The sequence below is a fragment of the Vombatus ursinus genome, unplaced genomic scaffold (assembly GCF_900497805.2).
Source record: "Vombatus ursinus unplaced genomic scaffold, bare-nosed wombat genome assembly UNPS02014821.1, whole genome shotgun sequence".
In the NCBI taxonomy this organism is placed as follows: domain Eukaryota; kingdom Metazoa; phylum Chordata; class Mammalia; order Diprotodontia; family Vombatidae; genus Vombatus; species Vombatus ursinus.
This window is the reverse complement of record NW_020954599.1, coordinates 47050753-47069713: the sequence shown is the minus strand read 5'-3', so window position 1 is coordinate 47069713 and position 18961 is coordinate 47050753. Positions and strand designations below refer to the sequence as shown.

Here is an 18961-nt window from a genome sequence, read left to right as displayed (position 1 = left end):
TGTGTGTGTGTGTGTGTGTGTGTGTGTGTGTGTGTGTGTGTGTGTGTAATTGCTCTCCTGGTTCTGTTTAATTCACTCTCTATCAGTTCATACTGTGCAGGTTTATCTGAAATTGTCTCTTTTGTTATTTCTTATGGTACAATATTCCATTATGTTTATGCACCACCTTTTTTTTCAGTCATTTCCTAGTTTATGGCTACACTCTTAGATTCTTAGTTAATTTTGTTTTTGTCTTTTTTTTTCCTTTTAATTCTATCTTCAGGATTAGTGAGTTTATTTTACTTCTGACTATTCCTTCCTCAAGACTTTTTAGTCTTGCCACCCTGACAAATCCAAAAGAATGAAAAATTAGAAAACAATGTGAAATATCTCATTGGAAAAACAACTGACCTGGAAAATAGATCCAGGAGAGAGAATTTTAAAATTATTGGACTATCTGAAAGCCATGATCAAAAAAAGAGCCTAGACATCATCTTTCAAGAAATGATCAAGGAAAACTGCCCTGATATTTTAGAACCAGAAGGCAAAACTGAGTATTTGTTTTATCTTCATTTTGCCCACTGATCCTATTAGTTTGGGGTACATTTCATTTACAGTTTATTGAATACAGCATATAAACTTTTTTAAAATCATGGTTTTTGAGGAGCCCAATGATATTTAAGTTAGCTCTCCTTAACAAGATTTCCAGGTCAGTATTTTTTTTCAACCAGCATTCTAATCTCTCTTCTTTTCCCCTAATATTTTGATTTTACTCTAATATTACTTGCTCTCTCATTAAGTTAGTGATTTGTTTGGTCCATTATGGTTCTCAGACAGTCTGTTACTTGAATTATATATGACACTTTATTTTTTCAACTATTTTCTCTCTAATTCTTTCCTGCAGGGATTTATTTTTTTTACCTTTTTGCCCCATTTTCCCCTAGGTAATCATGCACCTAAGGTGGTATTAGGCTTAATTAAGAGAAATATGGGGGGGGAGGGTGGAGCCAAGATGGTGGAGGGAAAGCAGTGACTGTCTTGAGCTCTCTCCCAAAGCCCTCCAAATACCTAAATAAATGGCTCTAAACAAATTCTAAAGCAGCAGAACCCACAAAAAGACAGAGTGAAACAAATTTCCAGCCAAAGACAACCTGGATGGTTGATTGGAAAGGTATATCTCGCCGGGCAGGGAGAGGAGTGCAGTTCACAGTGGGCGTGGAGGCTGCAGTGACCCTGGAACAGGCCTCAGAGGACTGAATCATGGGTAGCTGTAGTGGTTTCCAGACTTCTCAACCCCTGAAAACCAAAGACAACTTAGAAGGTCAGTGGGAAAAGTCTGACTGTGGTGAGAGAAGGAGCTAGGTCTCAACCACAAGTCTTGAGAGCAGCCTAGGGCCCCGGCTTTTTCCTGAGCTTCTGGTCCGCAGACTGAGGGGGAATCAAGTGGCTGATCAGAGGGGGATTGCAGGGATTTCTTTGCCAATGCTGAGGCAGGAATCTCTTCTTTGCCCATGGTTGGATCTGGATCGCAGTTCTGAGGGGCAGTCCTGCGGCAAGGAGGAGCACTGGTGTGGTGGAGCTTCTTGTGGCGGAGGAGAGAAAACACCTTGTCCCTTACCTTATACCACCTTGGAAGAACTGAAAATTTATAGGTCCCTAGAAGTAGCTCTGGAAAATGCTGTACAAACCCGCAAAGCTTGGGACAGTATACTCTTCACACTGGAAGCAGACTTTTACCTTAATAAAGAGTTTAAAACTCAAGTAATTGGCCAGGATCATGAGTAAGCAGTGCAAAAAGAGTCAGACTATATTATCTTACTTTGGTGACAAAGAAGATCAAAAATACAACCAGAAGAAGACAGCAAAGCCAAAGATCCATCCAAAGCCTCCAAGAAAAATATGAATCAGTCCCAGGCCTTGGAAGAGCTCAAAAGGGATTTTGAAAAGCAAGTAAGAGAAGTAGAGGAAAAACTGGGAAGAGAAATGAGAGTGATGCAATAAAATCATGAAAAACAAGTCAACAGCTTGCTAAAGGAGACCCAAAAAAATACTGAAGAAAATAACACCTTAAAAAAAAGCCTAACCCAAAAGGCAAAAGAGGTCCGAAAAGCCAATGAGGAGAAGGATGCCCTAAAAAATAAAACTGGCCAAATGGAAAAGGAAGTCCAAAAGATTACTGAAGAAAATACTTCCTTAAAAATTAGAATAGAGCAATTGGAAGCTAGTGACTTTATGAGAAATCAAGACAGTGTAAAACAAATCCAAAAGAATGAAAAATTAGAAAACAATGTGGAATATCTCATTGGAAAAACAACTGACCTGGAAAATAGATCCAGGAGAGAGAATTTTAAAATTATTGGACTATCTGAAAGCTATGATCAAAAAAAGAGCCTAGACATCATCTTTCAAGAAATGATCAAGGAAAACTGCCCTGATATTTTAGAACCAGAAGGCAAAGTAGAAATTGAAAGAATCCACCGATCTCCTCCTGAAAGAGATCGCCAAAGGAAAACTCCTAGGAATATTGTAGCCCAATTCCAGAGTTGCCACGTCAAGGAGAAAATATTACAAGCAGCCAGAAAGAAGCAATTCAAGTATTGTGGAAACACAATCAGGATAACACAAGATTTAGCTGCTTCTACATTAAAGGACCACAGGGCATGGAATATAATATTCCGGAGAGCAAAGGAGATAGGATTACAACCAAGAAACTCCTACCCAGCAAAACTGAGTATAATCCTGCAGGTGAAAAAATGGTCATTCAGTGAAATAGAGGACTTTCAAGCATTCTTGATGAAAAGACCAGAGTTGAATAGAAAATTTGATTTTCAAATACAAGACTGGAGTGGAACATGAAGTGGTAAACAGGAAAGAGAAAATCATAAGAGACTTATTAAGGTTGAACTGTTTACATTCTTGCATGGAAAGATGATGTTTGTAACTCATGAGACCTTTGTCAGTATTAGGGTAGTTGGAGGGGAAAAAATTATATGTATGTATATATAGATATAGATAGATAGAGGGCACAGGGTGAGTTTAAAATGAAAGGGTCATATCTGGAGAATAAAATTAAAGAGTGAGAGAGGATTATACTAGGAGAAGGAGAAAGGGAGAGGTAGAATGGGGTGAATTATCCTACAAAAAAAAAACAGAAAAGAAAAGGCTCTTACACTGGAGGGGAAACGGGGGAAGGTGAGAGGCAATGAGTGAATCTTATTCTCATAGGATTTGACTTAAGGAGGGAATAACATACACACTCAATTGGGTGTGGAAATCTGTCTTACCCTACAGGAAAATAGGGGGGTAAGGGGACAAGAGAGTAGGGGAATGATAGAGAAGAGGGCAGATTGGGAAAGGGAGTAATCAGAAGCAAATACTTCTGAGGAGGTACAGGGTCAAAAGAAAGAACGAAATAAACGGGTGGGCAGGATAGGATTAAGGGAAATAGAGTTAGTTTTTCACAGTATGTCTACTATGGAAGTGTTTTGCATAACTGCACATATATAACCTATATTTAGTTGCTTGCATTATCAGTAAAGGTGGGTGGGGAGGGAGGAAGGGAGAAAATTTGGAACCCAAAGTTTTAAAAACACACGTTTAAAAATGCAACTGGGAAATAAGAAATACAGGAAATGGGGTACAGAAATCCATCCTGCCCTACAGGAAAATTGAAGGGGAAGGGGATAAGAGAAGGGGGAGGGAGAGATAGAAGGGAAGGCAGACTAGGGGAAGGGGTATTAAGAATTCATGCCATCTTGGGGTGGTGGGAGGGGCATGATGGGGTGAAAATTTTGAACTCAAAATCTTGTGGAAGTAAATGTTGAAAACAAACAAAAATAAAAACAAAAACAAAAACATATAGGCCAGACTCTTAAGCAACCTGAAGATTAGTAATGCAGTAGGGACAAGTGGGTATGAAAGTCTCATCCTTTTGGGCATGAGAAAATCTCAGCCTCTAAGCACAAGAGATTCTCAGCCTTTGAATGGGGTCAGGGTGGATCTTATATACACTAAAGTAACTTTGGGTGACCAGAGGAGGGGGCTGGGAAAATGAGAATTCCGATTGGAAGGTCTGACAGATTGAACAGACAATGGGAATAGATAATGAAGGGAACTGGAAGGTAGAAATTTGAAAGGATCAGAAGGTGGGGCTAGGGCTTTCAAAGGGAGATAAGGGAAGTCCATAAGGAACCAGAGACCAGAGTAAAAAGATTAAAGGTTTTCTGGGGCCTGTAGACAAATGGGAGCCAGATTCTTTTTAGGGCAAGGGGGAAGGTGCATCTGAATAAGATCAAAAGGTAGGACTAAGGCTTTCAAAGGGAGATAAGGGGAGTCTATAAGGAATCTAATAGTTTAAGGGTCTTCCAGGGTCTGTAAACAAATGGGAGCCAAATTCCTTTTGGTGAAAAGGGGCAAAGGTCTTAGCTTCTGAAACTGAATGATACCCCATCAATAATAATCACAAGCATTTATACAGTATACATACCAGGCACTGTGCTAAGTGCTTTACAAATGTTTTCTCATTTGTTTTTCTTTTTTTCCCCTTTTTTCATCCTAAATTTTGTTTATTAAATATGTAAATTTACAAATTAATGTGTACCAATTAGCAATATTGATGTAGTTGGAGAATATTGTGTTTTCTCTAAGCAGCACCATGAGATCCTTCAATGGTATGGTGGAATTTGTGACCTTTTCCAAGACCTGGGCTCTTCTGGTCAGCTGAGGTTAGCCGGCACATCCCTATGGGTTTGTGAACTGGCTTGGTGATCCATTGAGTGTTGGGATTTGATCTGGTTTTATGGAAAGAGTCAATGAAAATAACCTTAAAGAATTTGAAGGTTGAATCTTCACCCACTCAGTAGGAATTCAAGACTCTTAGGGTCCCACAGTGGCAGCCAGCACGCTCTTCTGCTACAGACTGAAGGCTCCTGACAAACTTCAGCTGATTGACACAATGATGTACAGGTTTACTATGGGTTGCACTCTTGTTAACTGGTTGCTTTTGCCCACCATAGTGAACACAAATATGGTAGATGACATAACCTTGCTTGGTCTTGTCCCCCAGTCTGCAAGCTTTGTTGAGTCTGGCGGGTTGGGCAGCTCTGTATAGGACAGACAGCTGGCATCAATGCCAATAGAGCACACATGGGAGGGACCACAAGAAATCAGACTGCTTCTTCCTCCATAGCTCCTTGATGTATTTGTAGGCCCCCATCCTGGTTCATGCTTAACCTGCCTGACAGTTGCCACCAACTGGAAAAGAAAAGCCCTTCTCATTTGTTTTTCACAACAACCCTAGGGAGTGGGTGCTATTATTGTCCCCATTTTATTGATGAAACTGAGGCAAACAAGTGAAGTGACTTGCCTAGGATTACGAGTGTCTGAGGCTAGACTTGAATTTAGGTCTTCCTGACTTAAGACCCAAAATTTATCCACTACACCACTGCCTCGTTAGCAACAATATATTTCAATAACAAAACATTAACAAAGCAGAAGTCACAACAGAACCTAATATGTTTTTAAAACTATTTGCTCATTCCATTCATATGAGGCTGCTTTAATCATCTAAAACAGTCATAAAATTAATATGGGATAACATTGATTTTAGGTTGTTGTTCAGTTGTGCCCAATTCCTCTTCATCCATTTAGAGTTTTCTTGGCAAAGATGCTGAAGTAGTTTGCCATTTCTGGCAGAACCTGGAGAAAAGGGTTAAAGTTCCTTAGAGGCAAATTTAGGCTTTCTATAAAGAATAAAAGAAAACTTGATAACAATTAAAGTTATACAAAAATAAAGGAAGCTGGCTTGAGATGTACTGTATTCTTCTCATTTGAAGTCTCCAAGCTAAAATTGTACTATCATTTGTTGGGTCTGTTATTGTGGGAAATCTTTGGGGGACAGGATACAGTTTGAATTAGATGGCTAACAAAGTCCTTCTCAACTCTAAAATGTTTAGAGTAAATGGACCTTTTAAAGAATCATCTAAGATTTTGATATATACATGAGAACTTCAAGACATTTTTTCGCTGATGAATCAATCAAGTAGTTTTTAAAGGAAAAAAAGTATAGGTAAATCTTGTCATATATATGTGAATCAATGATTTTATTGTCAAATAGCTTCATGGTATAAAATAAGACATATGAAAATTTGCCTGCTCCCTTCTTAAACTTTTATCAAAAACATTCTCAATTCATATAAATAATCTCATTAAAAATTGATAGAGATGAGAAAGTAGACATGTTTTTGCAGTTATTTGCATTGTCTTGGTCTCCTTTTTTTGGTGGTTAATGATGTTGGAGATTTTCCCCCATGTTTGATATCTTCCCTTTTTCGAATACTTTAAAAATCAATCCTAAAATATTTCGCATCTGCAGCACAGATTTCATCTGTATGGATGTGGTCTGATCTAGCTATGTTTTCCTTCTTTCGTTTCTTGTATGACTTTTCCACTTCTATATTAGAGATATGAATAATCCATCAAAACATATTGGGTATGCACAAATATATGTCTCAATCTTTACCCTGAATCAATTACCTCTTGATTACATAGGAGGAAAAATGTTTCAATATGAGTCCTCTGGAATCCTGGTTAGTCATCATTTTAATTAGACTTCTTAATTATTTCAAAATTGTTTTTCTTTACATTATTGTTGTATAAATAGTTCTCATGGTTCTGCTAAATTCACACAGATTTCTCTCAGCCATCACCTTCATCTTTTCTTATACCCCAATAGAATTCCATTACAGTTATATACCAAAATTGGTTCACCTTTTCTCCAATTGATAGGTACCTCCTGTATTTCCAGGTGTTTCCTACTGCAAAAAGAGCTGTTATAAATATTTTTGTAGCTATTGGTTATTTTTTTCTTTAATTTATTTGTTTAGATCTAGAAGTGGTGCTGTTTCATCAAAGGGTATGAACGCTTCAGTTACATTTTGGGGAATAGTTCTTAATTGTTTTGCAGATTGGCCAGACCAATTCACAACTTCAGCAACAGTGCATTAATGTACACTTTTTTTCCTCACAACTCCCGTGAAGCTTATTTTCTTTTTATTTTCTGTTAACTTTGTCTATCTGGTGAAGATGGGTTGGGGAGGAACCTCAGAGTTACTTTTATTTCTTTGTATGTAATGATTTGGAAGATTTTATATGGTATCAATACCTTGGATTTCTTCCTAAGAAAACTGTCTGTTCATATCCTTTGACAATGTATCAGTTAGAAATGTGGCTCATATATTTGAATTGATTAGATAAATAACTTGGCAATGTGATCTTTATCAGAGAAACTTTCTGCTAAGTTCTCCTCTAGTTATTTTTCCCTTATGATTTTATTTTTATTTGTTTTGTTTGTGTGTAGGGGGATTAGGTTTTATGTAATCCAAATGATACATATTATGAACTGCAATCCTCTCTATCCCATATTTTGTCAAGAACTCTTTTCCTATCCAGAGATATTAAAAGTAATGTCTTCCTTGTTCCTATAATTTGTCTGTGTCACCTTTTATTTCTACATTATATATCTATTTAGAGCTTATTTTGTTATATACTATGAGATGTTGCTCTCTACCTAGTTTTTACCAGACTGCTTTCTAGTTTTCCTAGAATGCTTTGTCAGAGAATTCTTACCCAGTAACTGGGGTCTTTGGATTTATCAAACATGAAATTACTGTGTTCATTTGTTTCCATATATTGTATACTTAACTATTCTACTGATTAACTTCTATTTCTTAGCTAATCCCAAATCATTTTGATAATTATTGTCTTTGTATTAAAGTTTGAGGTCTAGTCTTGCTAGCCCCCCTTATCTCCTATTGTTTTTTCACTAAAACTCTTAAAATTCTTGACCTTTTATTCTTCCAGATACATTTAATTATTTTTCTAGATCTATAAATGAAGACTTTAGTAATTTGGTATGTCATTGAATAGATAAACATAGGTAGTCTAGCCATTTTTTATTATACGTTCTTAGCCTACCCATGAACAATTAATATTTATCCAATTATTTAGGTCTTCATTAATGTAATGAGTATTTATAGTTACATTGTTATAATTCCTGTGTACATTGGCCAGTAGACTCCCAAACTTTTTACATAGTCTGTAAGATTGTTAAATGAGATTTCTCCAGCTTGTTTTTAACTAGTTGCTTAATGAACATTTATGTGTTAAGTGCTAGGTGTAGGTCATCAGTTCATTAAAGTGGTCTTGGATAAGTCATTACACCCTTCTCTAGCTCAATTTACTAGTCTGCAAAATGGGATTGGACTCCAATACTTCCTATAGTCATTCATTCTACTGCTTTATAAAAAGTGTTCATTATATGCTTGAAATACAATGACAAAAACAAGAATCCTTCTCTGCAATGATTTGCCCTTCTATTAGGATGTGGAAGTATGGAGGGGAAAACATATGTGCAAATAAGTAAATATAAAACATATAAAGAGTAATTTCTGGGCCTGGGATGACAAGTGGCACTAAAGCTGAGATAAGCAACATGTAAGAGGTAGCACTTGACTTAAGCCTTGAAGGGACTTAAATGTGAAGGAGTGCATTCTATCTATGGGACACAGTCTGTATAAAAAGAGAGAGAAAGGAAGATGGATTATTGTATATGGTGAAAAAAGCAAGTAGTTAAGTTTGACTAGAATGCAGTGTGTGAAGGAAATCAATGCAAAATAAGCCTGGAAAGATAGGCTGGAGCCAGATTACAAAGGACTTTAAAGGTCAAACATTTGAGTTTGTATCTTATCTTAAAGAAGTGGAATTTGTTGTTTACAGGAGTAACATGGCCAAACCCATGCATTTGGAATATTTATTTGACATATATTTGGAGGATGATTTACAGGGGAAAAAAAAGAAACTGCATTCTGGGAGAACAATTAGGAGACCATGACAATAGTCAAAATAAGAAATGATTAGGGCTTGAAGTACAGTACAAAATTTTTGAAGGTATATAGGGAACATTTTTGTGAAATAACTATGTTTGAATCATTAAAATATAAAAGAAGGTAATTAATGTATGATGGGCAAAGCACTAGAATAAGCTTAAAAGGTATGAATTTTGTTGATGGCATGGCTACTAAATTGAAGCATCCCATTTTCCTAGTCACTTATTATCTCTGGACCTCAACTCTGCAGAATGAAAGATTGAGAAGAGAGGACTTTTAAATTACCTTTCACCTCCAAAGTTTTGCTATTCTATGATACTGTCCTTTCTGTTAAACATTGGTGCTACCTATAGTTCTGGTACTTAGCCAATTTGCCTGAAGGCTATATTGGAAAAGACAGCATCCCTAAATAGGCTATGCTGAAGCCCAAGGCAACAAGAATATTAGTTTCAACTTTTGCATAGCTTGCATAATAGCTGGTAAGATCAAAATGTGTTGTCTTAGATACATTTAAAAGAATAGCTTGGTGAAGCTTATATCAAAATTTATAATTAATATTGTAAAATAATATAGCTTAAAGAAACATCACCAAATTCCCAATCTAATGTCTCTTTCTGGTATGGAATTGTGCAATTAGGGTTGCCTTCTAAATCATAGATTTTTCCATAGATTATGCTCCATGGAAAAGCTCTAATCAAGACCTGCATGTACAGAGTGCACACCAAACTGTATTCTATGAACCAAGTAGCCTTTTCAAGCTAAAGAGAAGAAACTTCACATATTAAATACTACAATGACTTTTTTGGGCCATGGTGACCCATAAACCAAACACTACTACAAAATGTCCCTCAGTTCTAAGTCCTCTTATGTTTCCATAACAATGATGACTTCACAGCAGAAAGAGGGACTAAGAATAATGAGAATCAGTTTTTAGATTATCTACTAACATTGTTCTTTGGGCATCGACAATGTGCAATTTGTCCAACAAATCAATGCTATCATCTTGGGAAAGGATATGTTAATTTATTTGCCTAATAATTCTAATCACTATTTTCTCTGACTTCTCTCTCCCAATTAGCTCCACTCCTCCCTTAAAATTATTATTTCCCCCATTAGAATGTAAGTTTCTAGATGGCAGGAACTGGCTTATTTGTTTGTATTTTTTATACTCAGTACTTAGCATAGTATTTGGTATACAGTGAGTGCTTAATGAATGTCTTTTCCCTTTTATTTGACATCTGTTACTTGAATTGATGGACTATCAATAGATATCCATATCATTATTCTCACCAATAATGAAATAAAAGGTATATAAAAGTTACTGCAATATAACTGACTATATATTAATTGAAAGAAAAGAACTGATCATTGACATATGAGTTGTTTTGAAATTGGCTGTCTTTATGTAGTTAGGTCATTGTCTGGATAGGACTGAGGCCACGATGTCTATCAAATCAGAAGATAAGTTAAAGGTGAGAAGAAGACACCATTGAAAAATACCAAAGCCCTACCAGGATATATTGAAGCTTCTGGCCGTGGAAACTGAATCAAAATGAATATATGGAATGTGCTTGTCATCATTTCTTAGAGATGTTTATGAGATGTAAAGATGCCACTGCAAAGGTTCAAAGGAACCCCCAAACCATGTCAATCAGCAAATAATTACTTTTCTTGTCAAGTAGAGAGACAGGACAGCCAAAGTTAATATTATTTTGGAATACAAATCAGTGGCCAAAATTTGACAGAGGTATATAACAATATAGTGGATCAAGAACTTTGCACCTAACAAAACAATGAGAAGTAGTGGACAAGAAAGCTTGGAATGAAATGCACAGTCAGATCATTCCAAGAACATTTATAAATTAAGGAAGACAAATAGACAAAATAGACTAGACCTACTAGCACTATATCTTCATCCTTAAGGACAGTGAAATCCTCATATTTGTTATCTAAAACCCACTCCTCAATATTAATGGGAAGCTTAATTTACATTCAAAATGGAAAAAAAAATAGGAAGAAAAGCTATATGTGACCAAGTATCTTCAGAAGAAACTTGTGTTCAAGGCTTCCCAATCTTAATGCCATCTAGGGACTTATTTTTCTAAATATTTCAAGGAGCAAAGATTTCCAAGTGAATGTCATTTCTAAAATAGTGACACTAAGATGAATGACATTAAATACAAAGACATTAGAAGGTATGATATAGGATTCTTGAGATTATTTTATATAATGGACTACATTTTCAGTCAAAATAATTGACTGGATTATATAGAATATGATAGCATTGTGCTTATTACTTGCTGATTACAAAAGAAGATTTTAGCTCATTAGAGTAAGATGATGGCTTAAAAGTTCTCCTAACAAGATTTCTTTCATTTATATTTTAAGGTTATACAAGGTTCTTGAAAGATAAAACTACAGAAATAATAGAAGATCAAAAACTAAGAAATAATAGATCAAATATAAAATAAAGGAAGAGACAAACAATCCTTATATGAGGTGATATTCTCTAAATGTTTTTGTTTGTGGATGACTGTGTGCTTATTACAATGAAACCTGACTCCACGAAGCATCTACCAAATTAATGAATCACACAAAAAGGCAATCAGATGAAGAATACATATTTTCTAACCATGGCAAGCAGTTAAATAGGCTTCCCATGGTGTTGGTCTAGCTATCTTAGTTCCTTGCAGACAGTGAAGAATAATGAGTTGGGTCTCACATTGAGGAAGAAGAGAATGAAAATTTCATTGTACTTTTAATAGTCCTAAAATGCTTCCTGTTGCCAAAAACCTATGTTTTTACACAAATATTATTCCATTAGCATGGGAGAATATTTTCCCCTTACCAAAAGCTAAAGTATGAACAACTTCTTTGTTTGGATGAAAGTGTTCATTAAACTTGGGCATGGGAGGATGAGGAATTACAGCCACCTTCTGGAATATGTGACAAAGGAAAGCTAGGCATAGTTTGACATGCCCCCTGGATTTTGAGAGATTTCAGAGAATTCAGAGTATGGCATTACATGTTTGTCTGAACTAAAATTCTACATGGGAAATCAGCTTTGAGAAATTAGAAAATCTTAAGAAAAATTGTGAAGATTTAAATTGCCCTGAAGAAGATAAGTGAGATTTATCTGAAGATCTCAGTGCAAACATCCAGGGAATTCTCCAAGTAATTTATATTTTTAAAATGAAATCATAAGATAGAAGCAAAGGAAGGTAAATGGAAGACAAGGGCAAATATGTAGTGTGGTACTATAAGAGTAGCATCAGGAATAGTAAAATTCAAGAGACCATTGAAGGAAACTAAGAACAACAAAAATGGTGACTTGAAATATTCTGAGATAAAAAAGGGGGTTATGAAGAAGCACAAAATCCCAGCTTGCATTAGATAAGATGATAAATGAAAACCAATGAGAAACTCTACTCTCTATTATCTTGTTTCTGTTTTAATTGCCTGGAAAAATGACTTCCAGGCCTAGAAGGAAAAGAAGAAATATGACTAATAGGTAGTTGATACTGCAAATAAGAAGAAAGTAAGAGAGGATTTAGCTGACTTCAATAAACAGCTCAGGCAAAAGAACAGGAAAAAAATGATAACAACTACTGATATTTAAAATTTGTGGTGAAGAGAAGTGCTACAGTTTATTGTTGTCTTTTTGGGTTTTCTTTTAAAGGAAGGAAATCTGTTCAGTACATATAGGTTAGTGAGCTTTATTACAATTTCCAATAAGTTATAGAGCAGATTGTCAAACACGCCTATTGTGGGCAGCAAACACTCAAGTGAGGCCCAAAATAGATTAAAATGTAATTGGGAAGTATTTAACAAAATAAATAAAAATTCAATGAAATGCAGAAAATATAACATTTTAAAACTAATTCTACATGTATCCTGCAAGGGCCCTTATATACTGTTTAATAAGTTTAGCACTATAATTCTAAAATGCATTATTTAAAGATTAGCAAACAATTAGCAAAGGAAGGAATGAGTAATCACAAAGAACTAGTATGGGTTCATCAAGTCCATATCATACAAAATTTACATACTTTTTTTTTTGGCAAGGCAGGGCAGGATTACTAAATGGTAGATTAGCAAAATGTTATAGCTATAGTCTATCTAGATCTTTATAAAACATTTAGTAAATTATTTTACAATTTCTCTCCCAAAGATGAAGGTATATGGACTAGATTACAGAGTAGTTAATTGAATTTGATACTGTTTAAATGGCTAAATTCTAAAAGTAGTTATTAATGGCTCAATGTTGACTTAGCACAAAGTCATTATTAGAGTGCCCCCGGGCTCTGTGCTCAGCTCTATTATTAATCTTTTTTTAAAATAATTATTTTTATAATTTTATATATGTATTAGATTTACATTTTATAATTTATAAATTTATACAAATAATTTATGATTAAATAATTAAGTTTTATAATCAATAATTTGGCAAAGCAGCATATTTATGTAATATGAGGATAATATAAAACAGGGAGATATAGCTAACACACTTAGTGAAATAATTAGGATCCTAAAAGATCTTGGCATTTCAGAACAGGGCTGAATTGAATAATCAATCAACAGGCTTTTATGAAAGATATGCTATGTGCCAGAAACTGGAACAAAATGGCAAAAAATATTTAGCCTCAAGATGGATATAAATTTTGCTAGAGAAAACTTCATGTACATTTACAAGTATATACAAAATATGTACAAGGTGATTCTGAGGGAAAGGCACTAACATATTAGGACATCAGGAAAGGCCTTCAAAAAGTTAGATTTGAATTGAATTTCAATAGGTAGATGTCAGGGAAGCTATTCCAGGCATGAAAGGCAACTAGTGCAAAGTCAAAGAGGTGGGAGATGGGGAATCATTTCTGGAGAAGAACAAGATGGCCAATTTGACTGGATGACAGTCTGTGTGGATGGGGGCAACATGCAAGAAGTTGGAAAGGTAGGTCAGACACAGGTCGTGAAAACCTTGAAATGCCAAAGAGACGTTGATCTTTGATCCTGGACTTAATAGGGAGCCATTGAGTTTTGAGTAGGGAGAATAAGATGAAATTTAATAAGGCAAAATGTAAATTCATTTGCTTCAAAAAATGAATTGACAAGTATAAGCCAGAGTCATAGTTAGAGAGCAGTTTATCTAAGGAAAAATTATCTAGGTGTATTCTTGGGCTACACTGAGATGCATACCTTTCAGGATTAAGTAAATGATGGTTCCTTTTATACTCTGCCCTGGTCACATTGCATGGAGACTATTTTGTTTAGCTCTGAGCATCACATGTTAGGCAAGAAATAAATAATGTGGAGAAGATTGAAATGAGGAATGCAGGGGGTGTAGAGCCTCAATTCTATGCCATATGAGAATTGGCTGAAGGAATTCAGGATATTTAGCCTTGAGGTAAAAATAGTTTTAGAGTGGGGAAGCTAAATGGCACAGTGTATAGAGCGCCCAGCCTAGAGTCAGAAAGAACTGCATTCAAATAGGGCCACAGACACTTACTAGCTTTACGACTCTGGGCAAGTCACTTAGACTCTGTTTGCCTCAGTTCCCTCATCTGTTAAATTGAAATAACACTAGTACCACCTCTCTGGGTTGCTATAAGGATAAAATGACACTAATTATAAAGCATGTATTACTGTGCCTATCACAAAATGAGTGCTACACAAATGTTAGTTATTGTTGTTTTATGATCACTACCTTCAAATATCGAAGAAAACATTATTGTGGGTAGCCACAGAAGATGAGACCTGAAACAAAAAGGTAAAAGTTACAAAGAGGCAAATTTAATCTTAATGTAAGGAAAAACTTCTAAATTATTACATCAATCTAAAAATTATGAGTTGCTTTGGTGTGGCACTCACTTCTCACCTGAGGTCTATGAACAACTAATGAATCTCACAAGCCTTGGTATAGAGAAGATTTTTTTTACCTCTCACAACTGGGTTGGACTAAATGACTGCTGAGATTCTTTCCACCTCTAAAACTTTGTAGCTCTGTGATTCTGTGGAGTACAATGTAGCATATTATCCATGATGACATTTACAAAAAAAAAAAAAAAGAAATAGCAGGTAAGACATTATCAAGGTCATGAATGAATGGAAAGAGAAGTAGACAGGTCATAAACTAGGAACAAGGAATAAGAAAAATAATCCAAGTGTTACACAGCTTTAAAGATTTCTCCATAACTCTGACTTGATCCTCTATTGATGTATATGCAAGCATAAAAAAAATCATGCAAGATGAAAAATCATGAAAAAGTTGTCTATTGAGTTGGTGGAAGGAGAGTCCATATGATTGAGTTTACCTATTCAATTAAAGCTTGAAGCATAAACTTAAAAAGAAAATCTTTACTATAAACAGTCACAATTTGTTACTATTTTAATGAAAATAAATAAATATATTCTATGAGAATTTTATAAGAATTCAAGTCCAGATTCAAGTTCAAAGTTACATTCCAAACAGCTTTTCTTTTTATTTAAAGTGACAATGTGTACTTTTTCAAAGTAACTGCTAGGTTCCATTTTAAGTTACTCATTTAATGATGTTCTAATTAGTAACTGAAAGATGAGTCGTAATTTTAAAAGCATTTCTATTAGTCTTTGGCTTTCCATCTTTTTCCTGAAAGTCCTGGTTTCTGTTTATGTTTGATAATTTTAGCTTTTTTCCTCTTCCATTTAATTTATATGTCATTTCTAATTTTTCCCTATTTTCTACTTAATTTTAAATTTTCTACTTAAATTCATCCCTTTCTTTTGGGGATACAGCCAACTTTTTTCTATATGTGTAACTTTACTTTCATAGTCATCATCTTTTCTTTTCTGTTTCTTCAAACTGATATACAGTGGTCATGGGCAAGTTATCCTATTTCTTCATAAGAATGGTTAAGAACTACCATTTTATGGCATTTTTGACAGGGCAAGATTAAAAAAAAAAGTAAGAAGCTGATAGACCATATCAGACACGTTTGAGAGCAAAGTTCAGTTTAGTTTGAGTCCACCAAACACAGGCTTGTTATGTTTTTAGGGAAATTAATGCAAGACAAATACTGGAAGCAAATTTGATTGGAGGATAGGACTAGATTAAAATGAAGGAGCTATCAGAGGGATCCTATAACATAGACAGAGTTATGACCTCTTGCATATAATATTTACACATGTGTGTACATATATACATATAAATATATAAACACACATGTGTTTATGTGTATGTATACACAAGCATACTGTAAATCATTATGGAACACTAGCAAGGAGAGATGGGAAATCAGAAAAGGCCCCATGTAACAAGTAGCTCTAGTTTGTGGAAATCACCTGAGGTGGAGGCAAGGGAGAGGAGTAACTTTTTGGGCACAGTTCCCGATTGTTTTCCGGATTATCTGTGGCAAATCACAATTCCTCTAAAAGTGCATTAAAATTCCTGTTTTCCTGAAATTCCTCCAACATTTTTTTCATTTTCCTTTTCAGGCAACTTTGCCAATTCTGGATGTAAAGTAGAACTCAAAGTTGATTTAAATTTCATTTCTCTAATTATTATTGATTTGGAGCACTTTTCATATGACTGGTGATTGCTTTTATTTCTTGCCTTGAAAACATCTATTTTTATCCTTTGAATACTTATGAACTGTAGTTCATAAGTTTGTGCAAATTTGTGCAAAATCTTTTTTTTACTTATGTACTCACATTTGCCCATTTTTTATTTTGGCATCACCTCTAGCCTTTGTTTGCTAGTGGACTTTTCCCCTTTCCATAGATGCAAAAAGTTATGCTTTTATCATGTGTTTATGATTATTATATCTTAGCTATATATCCATTTGAGGTTTATCTTGGTATATGATGTGAGGTATTATTATAAAACTAATTTATTCCAGACTGCTATTGAGTATTTCCAATGATTCTTTTTTCTTGGGTGTGTTGGAGTGCAGAATATAAAAGAGTGACTTCTTACCCCAGCAGCTAGGGTCTTTAGTATTATCTAATACATATAATGTTATATACCTATTCTGCCACTCTGATCATCTATATTTTTTTACTACCACTATGTTATTTTGATTATGACTACTTTGTAGTTTGTGATATACTTTGTAGTTTATGATAGTACTGTCATGCTTTTTGCCTTTACAATTGTTTTTCATTCATTTTTTTCCCTTAGTATTTTTTTCCTTTTGTTCTTCCAGATGAATTTAATTTTTTTTTGGCTCTATAAAGTAATCCTTTGGTAGTTTGTGATGTCATTGAACATTAAATAATTTTAAGTAGTATTGCATTTTTATTATATTGACTCAACAAATGCTTTTATTACTTAGGTCTGTTTTTATTATGAAAAAGGTTGGTTTGTAATTCTATTCACAAAGTTCCTGTGTGTGTCTTGAAAGGTGGAATCCAATTGCTTTCTTGGCAATATATAAACATTTATGTGAATGTGATTTATGAGGATGTATTTTGTAGTTTGCATTTTGGCTGAAGTTATTGTTTCAAGAAAAAAAATTAGTTGAATCTTTAGGTTTCTCTTTAAATACATGATTATATCAACTTTGAAAATAAAAGAGCAATAATGGTTTCCTTTTTGCCTATGCATATTCACTGAATTTCTTGTTCTTAGTTTAACTGCTATGAACAAAATTTTCTATAATTGTGAAATAGTAGTTGTGGCAGTGGATATCTATGTTTTACCTGTAGTCTTATTGGAAAGACTTCTAGACAGATACTACTTACTATCTTATAGAAAAAGTCCCTTTATTCCTAAGTTTTATTGCTTTTTTTTAAATTTAAGTCATTCATCTTTGTATTATGGTCTTTGAACAAAGGTTGTATTGAATGGATAAATTAATATAATTCAAATTTCATTGTGAAGCTGGTATTTTTCTGATTATTTTCTTTCATACTTTCTTCTCAACTCATATTGAATTTAAGGGAATTGGAAAAAACATTGGTAAAATAATTCACTCCTTAGAATTCTTGAATCTGAAAAGCCTCAGATTAAAAGGAGTATCATAATGTCATATATGCCAACTCCTATCTCCACATAGTCCTATACATTTAAAAAGGTAAGAGAGTTTATTTTTTTCTCTTTGTGTGTGTATGTTTTTTTAAATAGAAAATGGTTTTATATGGTCAAGCTTTTTTTTCATCTGTTTTGATTTCATCAGTTGATTTTCATTATATGATCTGTTATTTTGTTTTCCTAATATTGAACCAACCCTGTCTTCCTGGTATAGATGCAGTCTGGTTGGAGTGCCTCATCTTTGTGAAACAGCCTCTTTGCTAATATTTTGTTTTTAAATTTTACATTAGTAAGAGATATTTATCTTACTTTTCTTTCTTTGTTCTGATTTTCATTTATGTCATATTTGTAGAATAGGGGAATTATATAAAACCTAATTTTCCCACTTTATTTTTCAAATAGTTTGTCTAGGCTCAGAGTTCTTTGAATATGTGGCAGAATTGCCTTGTAAATCCATTTGGGCTCAGTGTTTTCTTTTTCAACTGATTTATACCAAGTTTGGTTCCTTTTTCTTGACTGTGTCATATAAATCTTCTCTTCTGTTACTCTGAATATTTTATATGTTTGTAAACATTCATTTCATTTAAGTTATTTATTTTATTGGAAAATAATTGACTAAAACAATGTAATTATTTTTTGTTGTGAATGCTCCTTTTAAATTTTTGGTGCTGGTGATTTGGCTTTCCATTTTAATCAAATTAGGCAATTGTATATCTATTGATTAAAAACAGATTCTAATTTCATCAATAATTCGATTTTTTTCATTTTTCAATTTTCTTAGTCTCTGCTTTGATTTTTCAGGATTTCTATTTTGATGTTTAATTAGGTGTTTTGAATTTTTCATTTTTAGTTTTTTTTTAATTTGCATGTTTAATTCCTTGATCTATCTTCCCATTTCTGCCTCTACAAGAGCCTTCTTTATTTCTCACTTTCTCTCTGTCTCTCACTCTGTCTTTCTCTCTCTCACTATCACTCTGTCTCTCTCATTCTCTGTTTCTCTAACTCTGTTTCTCTCTCTCACTGTTTCTCTCTCACTCTCTGGCTGCCTTCCTCTGTGTGTGTGTGTGTGTGTGTGTGTGTGTGTGTGTGT

General features: G+C 34.3%; 1 protein-coding gene and 1 pseudogene across 1 annotated transcript in view; one reads left to right on the top strand and one right to left on the bottom strand.

Moving 5' to 3' along the window:
* The window catches only part of GALNTL6 (polypeptide N-acetylgalactosaminyltransferase like 6), a 959075-nt gene that overhangs the window by 69402 nt on the left and 870712 nt on the right, over positions 1–18961 (top strand). The gene's annotated exons all lie outside the window — the stretch shown is intronic.
* On the bottom strand, positions 4583–5194 carry LOC114024366 (annotated as a pseudogene).